General features: G+C 33.4%; 1 non-coding gene across 1 annotated transcript; it reads left to right on the top strand.

The window, feature by feature from the left end:
* The first annotated feature begins 9213 nt into the window (after positions 1–9213).
* LOC139869812 (small nucleolar RNA R71) lies at positions 9214–9320 on the top strand. The gene has a single exon (XR_011766390.1). It is a non-coding gene; the product is annotated as a small nucleolar RNA R71 (small nucleolar RNA).
* The last annotated feature ends 1288 nt before the right edge of the window (positions 9321–10608 follow it).

The raw sequence follows: 10608 nt of genomic DNA, 5'->3' as shown, positions 1-10608 counted from the left end.
CTTTAGGGTGTTTTAGTGTATTAGGATCAATGATGGGATGAAATTTCATGTTCGGGTCATCTAAATCCGAGCCACGAATCACCCGTTACGTCTAAAACACTATTTTGATTGAATTAAAGTTTCAAGTGATGTCTTGGCTGATCACCATGACTTGTGGGCTGTTCTTGGTGTGTTCTTGAGTGTACCAAAGTGTCGGGTGGTTTGATTAGGCGGAGATATATGTAAGGCTCGCCGAAAACCGACACACGGGGCTCAAGATACGACCCGATGAACTTTTGATTTAAAACTTGTGATTAATTATTAAACTTATGATATAAATAATGAATTTCATTATCATTTAATTACTTATGATATAAAAAAGTAATTATTATAATTTAAGACTTATTATATATATTTATTATATCATTTAATTATTACTTATGATTTAATTAACATTTTAATTAAACTTATGATTAATAATACTTTTATTATTAATGGAAAATACTTATGATAAGTATTAAAATTATATTATAAGATTATTGTTATAAGACTTATAATAAAGATTAATAAATTATTTAATTATTATAAGGCTTAGTTATTATTTAATTATAATTTAATTATTAAATACTTATGATTTAATAATTATAATTAGAAACTTATGATATGATTAATAATTCATTATTAATTAATAATACTTATGATATGATTTAAAATTTATTATTAATTAATAATACTTATATTATGACTAATATTTAATTAATTAATTAAATACTTATGTTATATTAATTATATCATTTAAACTTATATTAACTTTAATAATTCATTTTAATTTAATTAAACTTATGTTATGACATAATTAGACATATTTAACTTTAATAAACATTATAACTTACATTATTATTACAACTTACACTTTTAAAATTAACGTTGACTATGTTTGACCAAGGTTGACTTTTGAGTTGACTTCCGATTGACTTTGACTTTCAGTTGACTTTTGTTGACTTTCTAAATAAGGAAACCTTCCTAACTTAAAACTTTCTAAAAATAGAGGCTTTCTAAATTTGGAAACTTTCCAAAAATAGAAACTTTTCAAAAATAGAAACTTTTTAAAAATAGAAACCTGCTAAAAATAGAAACTTTCTAAAAATAGAAAGTGTGTGTCCGTACGCTGTTCCGATCAAACCGATGCATGTTGAGTATTGTTCTATGACTACTTGCAACATGTACAATAGCTATCATACTAAGACTTGACCTAAGTTAGTTATTTATATCGACCTTCTTTATTTATAGGTCGACGTTGTGATCATTCCTGATCACTTTACTTCATTTGCTGTTCGCATATTTGTGTGGTTACTTCGTTTGCTATTAAGGTGAGTTATAGTCCCATTTTTCTATTTTAAATCTTTTGGGATGAGAATAGATGCAATTTATTTTATATTTTGGACACAAGTGGAGGTTGGTTTAAATTATTCATTGTGAGTTGAACAAAAATATTCCCTAGTCTGGTAACTGTAATCACTGGTTTCTACTGGTGAACGTGAATCCTACGGATACATCTATCGTGTTTGACAACCCCATTTCGAGCTAGTCGCACTAGCAATTTATAATTGAAATATTTAGTACTTCGTAATTTGTTATAGATACACTTGTTCGGTGTATATTATTTATTGTGTTTGACAAGGGTAAATAAATGGTTAAGTGGTTACCAGGTGGCTCACGGTAAATGGAATAATATTTTTATATGTTTTCTAGCATATAATTTTGTGGTCCAAAAAGGAGTTTTTATGTTTTCAAACATAAATTTTTACGGTTTAAATTAATTATTGTTTGCAATATTAAACCTATAATTCACTCAACATTTTTGTTGACAGTTACTCGCATGTTTTATTCTCAGGTTCATGATTGATTGTTTCCGCTGTGCTTAGAGAGACTGCATATTTATGATGGCAGCTTTTGTTAAACAATAACTTGCATTCTATTTTGATACATTTAATAGTGGATGCTGTTGACTTTGTTTTGGTCAACTTTTGGTTAGGTAATAATGTTTGGTTTTTTTAAACTTACATATTTTGATAGGTTTCCTTTATAGGAAATCATTTTTAAATAAAGAATGCAAGGTTATTTATTAAATTCATATAGAGTTATGATCAAGCTGTGGGACCAAGATAACGATGGTCGTCAAGTGTACTTTAACGGGTCATTAAAAAACCCTTCTGCATCACTTTTACCATCACTGCTTTCTTCAGACTCAGTACCACTATCCACATCACTCTCAGCTGTCTTTTCTTCTGCCAACAACTTTTGAACCAGTAAAGCCTTTTGAGCTTTCTTTTTAGCTGCAGCAATAAGAGCAGTATCATCTGTCTTAGAAGATTTTGAAGTGGTGGGGGCAGACCTAAAGTTTTCTTTCAAGTTAAGTTCAAATTTAGCCTCTGCCTTCTCATGGTTCCAAAGTGAACTGCAGAGAGAAGACATGTTGAAGTTCTTTAGGGTCTGAGTGGTTCTTAACGGGTCAGTAACAGATTTCCATTTAGTAGGCAGTGAATCTATGAATTTGTTTACTTGTTCAAATTCAGTATAGGTGACATTTAAAGTAATCAGGTCAGCAATCAAGGAGTTAAACCTAATGAAGTTTTGTTTAAGGGTTTCATTCTTGTAGGCAAAGAACGTTTCATATTCTCTTTTTGAAGCAATCATTCTGTTCTGCCTAACTTCTCCCATACCCTCATAGGTAACATCTAGATAGTCCAACATAAGCTTGGCATTTTCTTTTCCCTTAATCAGTTTAAACAATGGGTTAGGCAAAGTTATAGCTAACAAGGTTCTGATTTTAGAGTCAAGTCCAACACGACTTTTATCCTCAGCATCCCATCTAGAAGGAGTGAGAATAACCTCTCTGCCAGGAACATCAGGAGTGTCAGCTGTAGCTGGAGCACTACTAATAGTCTCAATGGGTACAAATGGACCATATGTGGCAATACCAGGCATGAGTGGGTCAATAGACTCAAGGTGAAGCATGATCTTGCCTTCTAAGTTTCATACTTATCTTCATCAAATTTGAGTGGTCTATTGGATGAGCCATTTTCAAGGTAAGCTGTATTTGAATAAGCAGCCATGAGAGAATTCAGATCCAAGATATTGATTATCAAGACTGAAGCTCTGATACCAGTTGTTGGTCCCTTGATAACAACATGAGTATTGTAGAGGGGGGGTGAATACAATTTCTTTTAAAATAACTTAACAGTTAAACACGATTAGTATTCAAGCATGCAAATAAATAGAGTCACATGTAATTTTCAACATTTATTCTTTATTGATTGAATCATAAAGAATCACAACTATCCTTGGCAGAATGATAGTTGGTTGATACAGATTACCTAGATTATAGCTGAGAGGTAAACTAAAAGCTATTACACGTTTTAACTCTATAAAAATAAACCCACACCACTAGTTGTTACAATAGTGGATACAACAATTTATAGTAGTCCTATTAATCGTGTAATGGTTCTATTGTCCACTGGTATATAGGATTTCTGTACTTGTGGGGACAACTACATCAGAGAGCATGCTCTCCTCTTTCCTCTTTGGTAGCTATTTGCAGGAACACCCTAATTCGGTTTGGCACCACTATTTGATTAAACAAATAGAATGTTGTGTTCCCTAGGTGTTGATAAGGTATAACCCATGTCTGCATATGTGTTAAACTTTCGCATTCCCACGTGGTCTTGTAAGGTCACTTGTTAGCCGCCGACGCGTGTCCTTTTCTGTTTAACTTTGTCTTTGACTTCTGTTGAATAGTACCATTGATGTAGACCACTTGGAAAACTACTATACTTATAATGGAGCATAGCTGTCTTGTGTAGTAAGCTGTATTCCAGCTGTGCTAGTTCTTCATTGCTGAGCCACTTCATATTCTTGATTTGCTGAGTACACATCATGTGCTGATTGAAGAACACTGTCTACCTTGTGCTGGTAGACTGAGCAGTAAACTAAACACTCGACACAGTAATATCTGCTGTCTAGGCATAAACAAACTTGTGCTGACTGCACATAACATTTAGTGCAAATAAATTACAGTTTTGTCAGAATTAAATCCTTAATTATTTTGGGGAATCAACAGGTACAAAATTCAATAACCCCATCTTAATATTTAGCCCAACATCACAATTACTTCGGCTCAAATAAGTATAATAATAACTTAGTTACGATACATTAATTTAAAAAGTAAGAACATAGCTTACAGTGATTATTTATTGCATAGCGTTACACGGACAGAGTTCTGACTTTAAAACCCGTAAAACATTTCTTACAATAACCTTATTATTAACTTAAAATTAAAATTATAATTATAAAATATAAATATAAACTGAGAGAAAGAGTGTGTGAAGGTGTATGTTCTCTCGTCCGAAAACTGGTGCCTTTTATAGATGTTTTCTGATTTTGAGACCCATGCGATCGCATGGGTTTCCTTTGTTATTTCCATGCGATCGCATGGACAGGCTGGCCAACACCCTCTCTTGATTTAAACGTGGGCTGCTCGTTTTAATATAATATATAATATAATATATATAATTATATATAATTATATATATATTATATTATATTCTTGTGCATAGTTGACTTGTAATTTTAGCTCCGTTGACTCGCGCGTTGATGCTCGGTTCATTTCCCGGTTCCGGATTTTCGAACGTCCTTTCGTACGATTTAATATCTTGTACTTTGCATTCTGCGACTCGTACTCTTATCATTTTTAGACGTTTCTTATTAATAAATGGAACCACTTGAATTATATCTTGTTCATTTGAGCTTTTTGGTCATTTGCGTCTTCAAATCGTCGTTTTCTTCTTTTGTCTTCGCACATATTTATTTAAACGAATATTACATAAAAATAGAACAATTGCAACTAAAAGCTTTACATATTGGAAGGATATTGTGCCTAAATATATGTTCATTTGGAGCACTATCAAATATCCCCACACTTGAACGTTGCTTGTCCTCTAGCAATACATAACTTGAAATAAAATCACACTTCACTCGAATCACTTTTTTTTTTACTTCTCACACTTTATACATCAGTGATTTTGTTATAGCGGTATGAACAATGATAGTAACGATGTGGTTTACAGTCCCACATGACTATAAAAATTTAGATCTTTTAAGGAAATTGGATCTTTATGAAAATATTTGATCTTTTGAAAATTCATTCTAGCTTTTATCCTAGATAAGTTTTCCAGAATAACCCTTCACCGGTGTTTGTAAAATATTTTTGTGGGTTTTGTGGGTTTCAGATTTTAAAATTTTGGCTCAAAACTTATGGTTTTGTGTCACCCACTTGCTAACCTTGTATTAGGAAAGCACACGTCCAGTATACTTGCTCCGTATATTACCTTTTGATAAACTACCGTCCGGTTGTAAAGGATAGTGTTGAACAAGCAACTGTTAAGGCAATATCTAATGACATGCATTTGTTCATGGTCCATAATGTGTTGGATGCAATTACTATCCTTTGTAGGAGAAATAGTAAAGATCACCCTATAATTTTTTTCCGGTCTGGCACAAGGTCCTGTCTTCGACCATGCTATGCAACCACCGTTCTTACGGTTGATACCCGATTTGGTTCAGGTGACGTAATGAATTCCGTTGAATTCCTAGGATTTTACGTTCAATGGTAATGAACGCATTGAAAATAGGTTTTTAGAAAACAAATCGGTTTTAATTTGATCAAAATATTTTCTCGTTCAAGCTCGAGTTTAGATATCATTGAATTCCATGAGTTTGTAATTCTCAATCTTTAAAGTCAATCTCAAGGATTGAGTAATATCAGGCTTAAAAGCTGATTTTTTATCTTTAAGGAGATTATCCTTTCTGGGGGTCTGATTTATTAGTCTTATCAAGCTAATTTTCACGACGCCCTCCCCATTTTACAAGACATATCCTTTCATGATTAGGATAAGTCTGACCACTTGGCGACCCTGTTTGATGATGAGGTCCGTGGATTTTCTGCTGATTTTAGAGATGACTTTTCTAGATTTTTCGTCAACCTACAGCTGGTCTGGACGACAACTTCCTGACCTAAATCAAGAAGCGCGTGTCTTTTTTGGAAGACTTTACTTCCTTTTAATGATGGAATTGATTCATCATGTAGATCCATCTTTCTTTCAAATATATTACAGTAAATCGGGTAAAACTGATTAGTATCGTCCAGAACAAAAGTACCTGCAATAATCTTGTACAAAAATATGTGATATATGTCTTTCTTTGCCTTTTTATTCTCCTTTATTTCATTTTAAATGAATTCAAGCGTTTTGGGTTGTTTCTCCATTTATGTTCTCTCCGAGGTATCAATAATTTCGGTATTATAACCTAGTTTTATCGTTCATAAATATGTATAAACATGATTTTGAGTTCATTTAGTTGAATTTTTTTTAAATTTTCACAAAATTTGGCAATTAAACTAAGTGTAAACCCGAGAGAATTTATAACCCTTCCCCACACTTGAGATCTTGCAATGCCCTCATTTGCAAGAAATCAGTAAAAATTTAAATTCATGAGGGTGATTAGTGTAGAAAAATGATTAAAAATACCGAGTTTGCAAACATATTATTTTATATCACATTTGATATTTTGCGTCTTGTCGTCAAAATTAGTAGCTTTTGCTGAACTTAATGTCAGTCTTTGAAAGTGCGCTATTTTACCATGTTTTGTACATGAGATAACTACAAACATACATAATATTTTTATTATTATTTTTTATTTTATAAAATCTTTATTTATTAAAACAATTTAAATGAATATTTTTTTAAAATTTTGTTTCCTTTACTTTAGGTAGTTTCGGTATGTTTACCTAGTCCGTCCCTCGACAAAATTTAAAATTTGTCGTTTTTAAAGCGATTGTTTTAAAAGCAAAGATTTTTGAGTTTTTCTAATTTTTTTGGTATACTTTAGATCAATAATATTAAAAATAATGATAACAAAAATTTTTGCCCCGCCCTTGGGTAAAGCAATTTCGGTTCCATGACCTAGTCTTTAACTTACGACGAATTTTAGAAATCATTTTTTTAAGCTTAATGAAATAAAGTAAATTTTATTTTTTTTCTTCACAAAACTTAAATTTAAAATGCATATTAATTTTATACAAAACCTACAAAACAAAAAATTCATAATGGGGGGAGAAAACTAGTTCTTTAGTGTCTGCTAGTGGAAAAGACCAATCGGATTCTATTCTCGAAACTACACGAGAACAGAACAACTAACTCTAGACAGCGTTTTCTTTTTAGAACATTTGAATCTCCCCACACTTAGGTAGCTGTGGTGTCGAAATTGTGATTAACTTCATCGTCAATTTCTTTTGGACCATAATCAACTTGCATATCTGTGACTTTTGCTTTAAGCCATTGGTCGGATTCCTGTGTAATATCCACAAATTCAACTAGTTTTGCCTTTTCTTTAGGCGATAGATTGGATACTAACCGGTTACATAACGTAAAGTTCCCCTTGGTTCTAGCATCGCGAATCCGTTTAATAAGTTTCTTCATTGAACTATTAATAACGGGATCATTTAATTTCGTATCAACAACGAGGTTCTTTGTTATCAAGTCATCATTAGGTGTTACTTCATCTTCCCCACACTTAGGCATTTTATTATTGTTAAGCACTACCGATGGAGTTGGTAAAATAATATGCTTCTCATCAATCGTTTTTATTGGTTCAACGGTTTTGGTTGGTGGAGATTTAGACTTTCGACTCACAAAGTTGATCGATTTTTCATCATTATTAAGTGTCATTCTACCTTCTCTTACATCAAATAACGCCCCGGTGGACGCTAAGAATGGTCGACCTAAAATTAGAGGAATGTTTGAGTCCTCTTCTATGTCAATGACAATAAATTCGACTAGAAAGGTTAAATTACCTACTTGAACGGGTAGATTGTCAGCAATTCCAACTGGGTGCTTAATGGTTTGATCAAAGAGTCTAACACTCATTTTCGTTGGACTTAACTCACCTACTCCTAATCTCTTATATAATGAAAGAGGCATAACACTTATACTCGCACCTAAATCTGCTAGTGCATCATACATGACACAATCACTAAGTAGACAAGGAACAATAAATTCACCCGGATCACCCAACTTGGGTGTAAGTTTTGGTGGAACTGTCTTTACCGGGTTTATCTTTACGGTTTTTGTTTCTTGTACTTTCTTATTCTTCTTCTTCTTTCCAGAGGTATCACAAACTTTATTACCTATTACTTGCTCATACTCAACTCCTTTTCTTGAAAACGGGATGGGTGGTCTGTATGGTTCCACCACTGGCTTTACATACTCGGGTAGTGGTGGTGGCGTAACTTCTTCATTGTTACTCACATCTAAAACCTTCCCATCTTCTGGTGTTGGGTTTTTAGAATTTGTTGACACCATATTAACATTCTCATTCCGAGAATTTACTTCAGTATTACTCGGTAGCTTTCCTTGTTCCCTCTCACTCATCATGCTAGCAAGAGTACCTACGTGTTTTTCTAGATTCAAAATGGAAGCTTGTTGAGTTCTTAATGACTGATCAAACCTCTCATTTGTTTGGGTTTAAGATGTAATAAATTGTGTTTGAGATTCCATTAGCTTTGCCATCATTTCTTCCAGATTTGGCTTTTTCCCTTTGGTTTGTTGTGGTGGTTTATACAAGCTAGGTCTTTGTTGATTGAAATTGTTGTTTTGAGTTGGTTGGTTATTCGGACCTTGTTGGTTATACGAGTTATTGTTGGGTCCATTTGGATTGTAAAGAATATTTTGATTTCGATTGAAGTTTGGCCTTGGCGGTTGATAATTATTTTGATAATTATTTTCCGGACTTTGGTTCATGTAGAAAACATTCTCACGTTGTTCCATTGTTTGCTCAATGTGACAATCTTTCGTTAAGTGTGGTCCACCGCATTGCTCACAACTGATTCGTATTGCGTGAATATCTTTAGTCATCTTTTCCATTCGTCTCTCGAAAGCATCTATTTTTGCGGAAACGGAATCAAAGTCATGGCTAGAATCGGCTCTAGCCGCTTTAGATGAATGAAAAATATCTTTTTCCTGGTGCCACGCATGCGAGTGGGAGACTGTGTTATCAATAATTTTGTGAGCTTCAGTTGCGGTTTTCTTCAAAATGGAACCACCAGCTGCTGTGTCGATGTCTTTTCGTTTAGCAACGTTGACACCTTGGTAGAATATTTGTAATATTTGATAAGTGTCTAAACCGTGCTGAGGACATCCTCTCAACAACTTCCCGAATCTTGTCCATGCCTCATATAAAGTTTCATTTGGCTTCTGCGTGAACGTAACAATTTCTCCTTGAAGTCTCACGGCTTTGGATGCCGGAAAGAATCTTTTAAGAAATTTCTCAACTAAAACATCCCATGTATCAATCGCCCCTTCAGGTAATGATTCTAACCAATCTTTGGCTTCTCCCTTTAAAGTCCACGAAAACAACATGAGATAGATCTGTTCATCCTCAACTTCTCTGATTTTGAATAGAGTACAAATCCTATTAAAGGTTCGAAGATGTTCGTTTGGATCTTCTTTTGGCGTACCACTATATTGGCATTGATTAGTTACCATGTGTAGGATTTGTCCCTTGATTTCATAATCTGGCGCATTAACATCTGGCTTAATAATGGCGTGACCTTGGCCCGTGCATGTGGCTCTCATTCGGTCTTCCATACTTTGAGGTTCCATTACTTCCATTTTTGAATTTGTTGAATCCGAATCACTAGAGGATTCTGATTTAATGGTTTCTTCCTCGACAATATCTGGATAAGTAATTTGTGGTTCCAGAGGAATGATAAATGGTTCAGGATCTCTGAATTGTCCTTGAATATCCTCCGGGTTCTCAATTGTGAGGTCGGGTTCAAAAAATGGATTATCGGAAATTTGAATTGGAGTACTTGGTCGACTAGATGATGATTCTAAAGAAAAATCAACGGCGATAATATTGGCTAGATATCTTGATCGGGTTACAGGTGGTGAACGTATGAAAGGTGGTGAACGTTTTGCTCGGTGCATTCACTGAATATCATATTAGTTATAAAGATAAAAATTATATAAGTTATCAAATTAATAGAATTTTCTGATTTTGCTCACGTTTCGAATAGCCAATAGATGCAGCAGATAGCCAGGACCCTTTAAATCGGAAGCCCACAACTCGCCACTAACAAATCCAACTATTACTACGAATCAAAAAATTTTGGATGTCTATCAATTTAACCGCTTAAAATAATTTTTCGTCGAAATTTTGAAGAAGATAAAAATCTATGTCCTGAAAACTAGAGTGTAGAAATGAGAAAGAAAAAGAGTGCGTCGAAAAACGTCGAAAAATAAAAATTGAAAAATAAAAATAAGAAAGAAAAACGTCGAAACTTAAAAGTCTAAAAACTAAATCTAAAAAGTTGCGCCTAAAGGTATTAAAGCTTAAAAGGAAATCTATATCCAAAACGACAATAACTTAAAAGGCACTAAAATATATAAACGGCGTCGCAAAATTCTAAAGCGCCTAAATCTTAATCTAAAGAAAAAGCACTTAAGGGATTTTACGTTAAAGCCTAAAAACTAGAAATATAAAAATAACTACGGCAAAATACTAAACTTAAAA

The sequence above is a fragment of the Rutidosis leptorrhynchoides genome, chromosome 9 (genome assembly GCF_046630445.1).
Source record: "Rutidosis leptorrhynchoides isolate AG116_Rl617_1_P2 chromosome 9, CSIRO_AGI_Rlap_v1, whole genome shotgun sequence".
Taxonomy (NCBI): Eukaryota; Viridiplantae; Streptophyta; class Magnoliopsida; order Asterales; family Asteraceae; genus Rutidosis; species Rutidosis leptorrhynchoides.
Note: the sequence above shows the minus strand (reverse complement) of the source record. Positions and strands in the feature narration are given on the sequence as shown.